Source organism: Durio zibethinus, chromosome 17 (assembly GCF_047325235.1).
Source record: "Durio zibethinus cultivar Kanyao isolate XHJ-2024 chromosome 17, ASM4732523v1, whole genome shotgun sequence".
Taxonomy (NCBI): Eukaryota; Viridiplantae; Streptophyta; class Magnoliopsida; order Malvales; family Malvaceae; genus Durio; species Durio zibethinus.
In genome coordinates, this window is record NC_143178.1 from 7,191,900 (window position 1) to 7,200,328 (window position 8,429).

Here is an 8,429-nt window from a genome sequence, read left to right on the forward strand (position 1 = left end):
GTGTGTGTGCGTGTGTTTTTGTTTTTTTTTTTAATATTGTAAAAATGGTATTCTCATATATTGATTGGAGGTAAAAAAATTAAACAAATTAAAAATTAATTTAAAATCATAATATTTAATTTATTTTGGATTAATTTTTTATTTAATTTGAATTAAATTTAGATATTAAAAATATATATTAATTTTTATATATTTTTAAATTTTTATAAAATAAAAAAAAATTTTATATCAAAATATATTAAAATATATTAAAATTTTATATCAAAATAATATATAAAAATTAAAAAAAATTAAATTTCAAAAAAAATAAATCAAACTAAATCAAATAAATAAAATTTGATTTGATTTTAATTATATAACAAATCGATTTAAATTTAAATTTAAATTAAATTTTAAAATTTATAATATAATATAATATTTAAAAAAATAAAATAAAATTTAATTCGAATCGTTATCACTTTTTATCGAGTCAAAACACACTTAAGATGACAGCCAATTTCTTTTTTTTTTTAATATATATGGAAGATGCTCTATTTTTTTATTTCTAATAAACAGCATTATCTTCCATCAATGCCCAATTTATATCGGTTAAAGCCTGTTATGTAGTACATTACTAAAGGTGTTGTATACTATTACTAGCATTTTCATTTTTTTTTTTTTTGACAGAGCTGTCAATATTCAAGACTTGAGACTACTAAAAATTGTTTTTTAATTTATAACTTAAATTCTAACCCTTTGCAACTTAATCGCTTAGAAAATTTTATTTTCTTTTCAATATTCTTTTATAGTAGTAACTAGCAACAAGTTCCAGCGAAACAACATAAAAAAAAAAAATGAAAAGAAAATGTCATGGTACAACCATCAGAGAAAGATGAAGTGGTGAAACTTTTAGAATATGCGATAAATGTACAAAAATAAAAAATAAAAAATAAAAAAATAGTGTTTTATGCAGCTAATTAAGTCAATAGTATATAGAAGTACATTACATGTATAATTTCGGCGTGCATATTTGCAAACAACTTTAAAAATGTGGATGAATATTCTTGATTCTTTGCTCTGACTGCTCATGAAAATGCATTCACAGATGAAACATATTGATCCCCAGCCATTTTCTGATATTTACTGTTTCGGTTTTCGTTGCTTAATTTCCCCTGTGCTCCGATAAAAAGAGGACATAGAGACGATGAAGGAAAGCCATTATACTACTATGATGTATGATGTTAAGTTCACTCACTAAAACAACTTGTTGTGAGGGGCAAGACAGTTGTCCTGTATAAAAGTAGCCAATTTCAGGCTTGGCTATGCAAGCAGTGCGATTACCCTCTCCAAAATGTTAATGCACTGTGCTTCTTACCGCATCTGTTGGGTAGACTTATCAATGTTCAAAGGTATATATTCAGAATCATGGGCTTTTGTCTAATGGTCATGAACCAATGCCTTTAAACCTGGGATGTTCATATATATATATAAATAAACCTAATGTTTTGATATATAGTCCCAACTTCGGATAATGATCTCAAGTCCTTATCATCCATAAAGTTCATCCCCAAAAAATTTATTTCATTTATAATATATCTTACTATTCAAATAAATCTTCGAATTTTATTTTAAAATATAAATAAATTCTCAATTTTTTATTACATGAAATTAAAATTATGAACTTTTATTCTATTGTAATTATTCTCATTAAATTTTAAAATTGAATGAATAAGATCATCCCCACTAAGCCTCTAATAAAAGAATTTATTTCACATATAATATAGTTTAGTATTTAAATAAACCCTTGAATTTTACTTTAAAATGTAAATAAGTTCTCAATCTTTTATTGTATGAAATTAAGATTATGAATATTTATTTTGTTGTAATTATACTCATTGAATCTTAAAATTGGATGAACAATATTATTCTATTGATAGAATTTTTAAGATAGTATTCTTTTAAATATTTGTCATTTAAGTTATCCAAATAAATCTAAGTTAAACATTTTTACAAATTAAATCATCCAATTAAAAAAATAAACAAAAGATTAAATATTTTATATCATAACGATAAAATAAAAGTTCATAACTTTAATTTCATACAATAAAAAATTAAAAATTTATTTGTATTTTAAGGTAGAGTTCGAGGACTTATTGGTTAATATCCCTATAATAATATAATATATATATATATATATATATATATATATATATATATATATATATATATATATAAACACAAGTGGCTGCCCTATTCCATCATGTACAAAAAATTTTAACTGATCAAGACGAAAGAGTGGAAGCATGCAGTTGCTTATTTACATAAATACAACCTCATGTAAAAGGGATCAAAACCAATGGTTAATTACATAACGAAACACTCTGATAAAGAAGATAAAAAAAAAAACAAAAAAAAAACCAAACAAGAAGACGCACTGATACATCGAAAGGCATGCAATTAACAGGAAGTTGCAGCTTGATCGTACCAATGAAGTGGGAAAACAAAAGTTATAGGTTATAACAACACCAAAAGAAAACTGATATATAGCAACCCAATTTTACAATGACTGAAAATATTGTTGTAAAATATTATTATATTTACAATGATTTTCTTATAATTGTTACTCAATTGAATTTTTTAATATTTATATAATGATAGATTTTATCATAGTAAATTCTTCTTTTATTCATAACGACAACAAAAAATTGTTATGAAAACTTATTTTATTTATAATGATTTTTCAATAGCATTGCTTAAGTTATTTTTTAATATTTTATACAATTACAAAATAATTATTAAGTAAATATTTATTATATATATTATTGTTATGAAAACTTATTTTATTTACAATAAATTTTTAATATTATTTATAGACATCTTATTTTGTCCGAACTCAAATCAATGGAACCTAAATCAATTAGGTCAATTTGATTGAGCCCAAACCAATTAGGCTCAAAATCAATTCTATCTGAATTTAATCCAAACTCAATTGTACAATTTTTCATTTTTTTGTGTATTATTATTATTGTTATTATTATTACTACTACTATTACTACTATTACTACTACTACTACTGTAAATACTCATTTTGTCTTGTTTTAACTTAAATGTAATTTTTCTTATTATTATTATTATTTCTTTTTTCTTTCTTATCTTTTGTGGTCTGTTTGCTAAAAGTCTTAGTGCATTAAATGCACTAACTCCCAGGTATCATATTTCAACCATTACCAGCCACATTGATAGCTGCCAGTAACCCCCTAACAACCGACTAACTTTGGGCAAATTTTCAATAAAAAATCTCAGATTTTCTAATTTCTTAGATCTTATTTGGCTCTATAAATAGAGCATTGATCCAACAAAAGAAGGGAGAACCCATAGAAACAGAAAAGACCTTACAAAAACAAAGAGTACCTAGAAAAAGAAAAGAAACCTTTGCCAAAAACCAAAAAAAAAAAAAAAAAAACTCTGACAAAAACCCAAAAACAAATTTTCCTAGCTTATTAGAAAACCAAAATACCACAACCAAACCCAAATAAACAACCTTTAGAAATATGGACCAAAAACACTAGAAAAAAAATTCTTTTGGTCAAAACTTCAAAGCTTGATCTATGCCAATTAAGGCAGTTTTTTACAAAAAAATGAGAACAAATTTGAGTTTAAAGGGTTGAAAAGAATTTTTGAGATTTTCTGAGAATTTTTCGATCACTGATGATGATCGCTATCGATTGACGATGGCAGCAACACGATGGTTTGCATGACATTGACTGATTGAAATTTGAAAAGAAAATACGGTTGATGAGGGATGTTCTTCTTCTAGAGAAAAAAGCTCTTTCTCTTATAGAGAGAAAAATATAAAAAAATAAAATAATTTTTTTTTTTTTAGGTTTTTATAGACAAAAACAATAAAAAATCAAAATGATGCCGTTTCAAACCCATTGAGGATCCACACGTGACTCGAATTCAACCCGAAATCCATGCCAATCGACCCATAACCCATGTTCTTCATTTGACCTAGATCGATTTAGCTGAACAGAAATTGAATTGGACTAGACCACCAAAAAGCCTCAAAATCGCCTTAGATTGTGAAAAACTGTTGAAAAATCGCTTGTTGAATTGATTGAATCAGCTTTGGATCGTTGACCGACTGTTTCAAGTATTATTTTAAATTTTTTTAAATTTTTAAATTTTGCTTTTATTTTTATTTATGTTTTATATATTGCTTAAATAATATGCATGTTTAAAATTTAAATTTGTTCAAATATAAAATATTTATAAAATAAAAACATTTAAATTAAAATTTAGATACATGCTTTTACCCTAAAATTTAACAAACTTTTAAGAAAATTTAATAAAAATAATAAAAGGAATAAATAAATAAAATTAAATATATAAAAAATAATAAAATAATAACAAAAAATTTTCAAAAAATTGCTAATGTGCAACTTATAAAAGAATTTTTTTTTATTTTCTACCAAAATGATGGTAAATTTAAAAGAAAATTCTAAAAATATTTATTTTAAAACAAAATACAAAATAAAAAATAAAAAAAAATGATAAAAAAAAAATTAACAATAAAAAAATCTAAAAAATTACGAACGAATAATTTTTTATAGAAGATTATTTTTAAATTCTATCAAAATGATGAAAAATTAAAAAATAAAATAAAATAAAATAAAAATAACACAATGAAGATCCTAGAATAATAAAACAAAAATTAAACTTGAAAATAATAAAAATCGTATAAATCATGGAATTACAAGAAATCACAAAAAAAATGATTTTTGAGTTCTTATGTGTGAAAATTTATCAAAATTTTATCATAATGTTAAAAAATTTGAAGAAAATGTTTACACCAACAATTTACATTTATTCTCAAGTAATATATATATATAAAATAAAATATATAAATGTTATAAAATTTCACAAAATCAAAATAAATAAAAACAATAATAGGATTCTAAAGAAAATTATGAACAAGTAATTTTTTGAAAAAAATAATAAAATAAAAATATTTTAATCTAAATTATTCTAGAATGATGGATAATTTATTATTTAAATCATTTTTAAAACAATAAAAAGTCTTCATAAGATTATGAACGAGTGATTTTTAGAAATTTTTTTTTAAAAAATATGTATATAAAATAAAATATTTCTAAATTTGGTCAGAATGATGAAAAATTTAGAATAAAAAATTTTAATAAAATTATAAGAAGTTTTTAAATAAAATTATAAAATTTTTTTATCAATCTAATGATAAAACCTTTCCAAAGAAATGAACGGTTTCTTCGTTTCTTGAATACTCTTAAAGTAGATAAATTTTCTAAAGATTTTACCATAATGATGAAAAAACCTTATGAAATTTTTTGATATTTAAATAATTAAATTAAATAACTAAAAAATAAATAAACAAAAAAAAGACCATTTAATTAAAGACCAATTTAGTGCGACACAAAGGTTTTTGGTACTGTATTCGAACAGGTGCTATGAGGCTGTTAATCCTTCTTTACAGGTAATCGTTCTTTCGAACTTAGCTCTGCAATGTAGATCGAAACTTATCTTTTTTATGAAGTCTTAATTTAACTTAAGATTTTTCAACAAAAAAGATTAGTGGTGACCTCTGATATTTAACGTCTAGTAATTGAGTTTTTCGAATCGATACGGTACAACAGTTTGGCGATTTCATAGAGGACTCGTGCCAAAAGAGTCGAGCCAAGAAGTAACTTTGTATTACCTTAGGAATTATTTGATGGTCTAATTTGTTATTATTTTTATTTTTCAAATTATCTTATTTTACTAATGTTATTATTTTTTTATTGACTTATTGTTGTGGAAAAATCAAATGTTTAATTTGGCATAAAATGATTTTATGCTCCTTCACACACATTACATATGCATATGCATGTTTAAGCTTTTATCTCGAGCTCAGCTCTTCTTAAAAGGAAGTAGAGTACCTACTACCTTCTTGAGGTGATAACCTTTACACAAGCTAGTGAAATACATTTACTCAGATTGAACTATTTTCATTTATAACTTATAATGGGTGAAGATTGTGATACCTTACTAATTCAGCATGGACGATAATGAGAAACAATCTAGGAGTCTTTTAGCTTGTTTAATACCCAAGCCTAATATATAAAAACTTGCCTTAAGATAGGGTTATACCAACCCGTTGTGTAGAGCTATGACTCAAACTAAGACACATGAAGGAGATCCTTTAACAATAAAATTTGACATTATAATTTGCATTGTTTTGTTTGATTCATCTCATTTTCATGCATTTGCATAAATTGATCTTCATATAGAGAGGTATTTGCTACATAGCAATTATTGACGAGCTAATTTCACTTGCATCCATGGAGAGTTCATTACAAGCCAATACTACACCCCCCAGTATAAGACTTTTGATAGTTTAAAAGTTAAATTTGAGAACACTCATCGCAAAAAGAGAAACTATTTGTCAAGAGATCAGGTGTCCACTATTTTAAAAAAAAATTGATTTGACCTTAAACAAAATGATTTCATTGAGTTGGCATTTGGGAATGTTGGAGTGAAACAAAACAAGAGGCTTTCTGCAGAAAGTATGAGGATATGGTATTACTCATTTTAGTGGTTGTCGACAGTAATTTGATCTCAACCATAATACAGTTTAGGGATCTTTCGTATAGATGCTTTGTGCTTAATGAAATGGTTATGGTGCCAACAATTGAGAAATATTCGATTTTGCTTCACCTCAATTATTTAAACCCAGATAAGATCTATTGAAAAAAAAAGTTAGACTATTGCAAAAAGCTTGCCAACATAATGGCAATGTGTAAAAAGTTGACAAATGTATGAGGTCAAAAAATAAAGGTACTTATATACCTTGTGATTTTTTATGAAACCGTCTTATTGAATGTTTGGAAAATGATCGAGGCATGAGCATGATGGTGTTAGCTCTTTATGGGATGGTGATATTTTTAAAATTTTTAGGGCACATTGAAGTCACGGTAGTAGATTTCTTTGACTATGTAGAGCATTAGATAATTGTGACATCGATAATTCTAGCCAAAACCATTTGGTCTTTGAATCATTATCGGTGGAAAGGTAATGGTAGCTTCATTGGATGTTTATAGTTGTTGTATATTTGGATGAGAAGCCACCTCAAAAGCAAAGAGGCTAAATTTCGTAAACCTTGTTTCACTACCTACATACCTATAAAAAAGTTTTATGAAAGTAAATGGCCAGAGCCAAAGTTAAAAAATGAATGGATTTCAACTTTACGCAAGTTTACAATTTAAAATGTTATTTGGAGAGCTCCATGGATGTCATATGACTCAGTACTATTCAATTACAAGAATTAACCTTAGGTCCTTTTTTTAGGTTTGTGGGGTGCTATCAATTATGCCCTGATAAAGGTGCGAAGACAATCAGGCTATGAACAATTTATTCTGATAATACATGGACTTAGCTAATTAGAATTTGCATTTACTGATATAGGTACTCTAAATAAGATATAGGATATCACCAAAGCTTAGAAGCAAATTGTCCAAGTGCATAAAGAGAGATGTACAGATGATACCACTTCAAGATATTTTGTTTGGCATACTAGGTGAGACAAAGACATTATGCTCTCTCCAAATGAAATTTTTGATGGCCCAGTTGAACATATGCCTTGAAATCCTTTGCTAGATGTGGAAATAGTCAAACAAAAACTTTAAGAAGAGAGGGATGAATTGAAAAGTGAGAGAAAAAGACTTCATCAAGATATAGAGAAATTAAAAGATGATTTGAAGAGATGAAATGATTAGATTCGAGAGATTGGTTAAGAACGAGATAGGTGGAAAAAAATGTTTAAAGATTCAAGCCATTCATTTTCATGTATTATCGTTGAGCTATGGTGCTTTTAAAAAGAAATTAGGCGATCACAAATTGGGATACAAAAATGGAAAAGGGAATGTTACAAAGTTAGAAGGGGAAAAACTCACTCTAGGCTTTTGTCAATGAATTAGAAAAATAGTTGTATTCCCAACAAATGTCAATGGAAAAATTAATTGATCAATGGAAAAAACTTGAAGTATATGCTCAGTTTCGGGATAAGGGTGAAAGATGAAGACAAGCGTTCTTGATAAAATAAGAGCATTTAAAGCATCTATTTAAACAAATCAGTAAAGCTATCTATAAAGCAATAGAAATGAAAGAAAGAGTGAAAGAACTGAAATAAGCAATTTATCTAATAGGAGAATAAGGGCAGCATTCGCTAAACTTTTTGGATGAAGTGTAAGACTAATACCGACAGATCAAAGATTTCCTTTAAAAACTATAGATGTTAAAACTCTTCATGGATGTAATTTCAAGTCTTATATAAGACAATCTATAATGGAGAATCTTTTTGTTAACATTTGCCATGTGATAAGTATTTTATTATGCATTCATGCAAGCCATTTAGTTTTACAAGCATGTTTCAGTTTCTT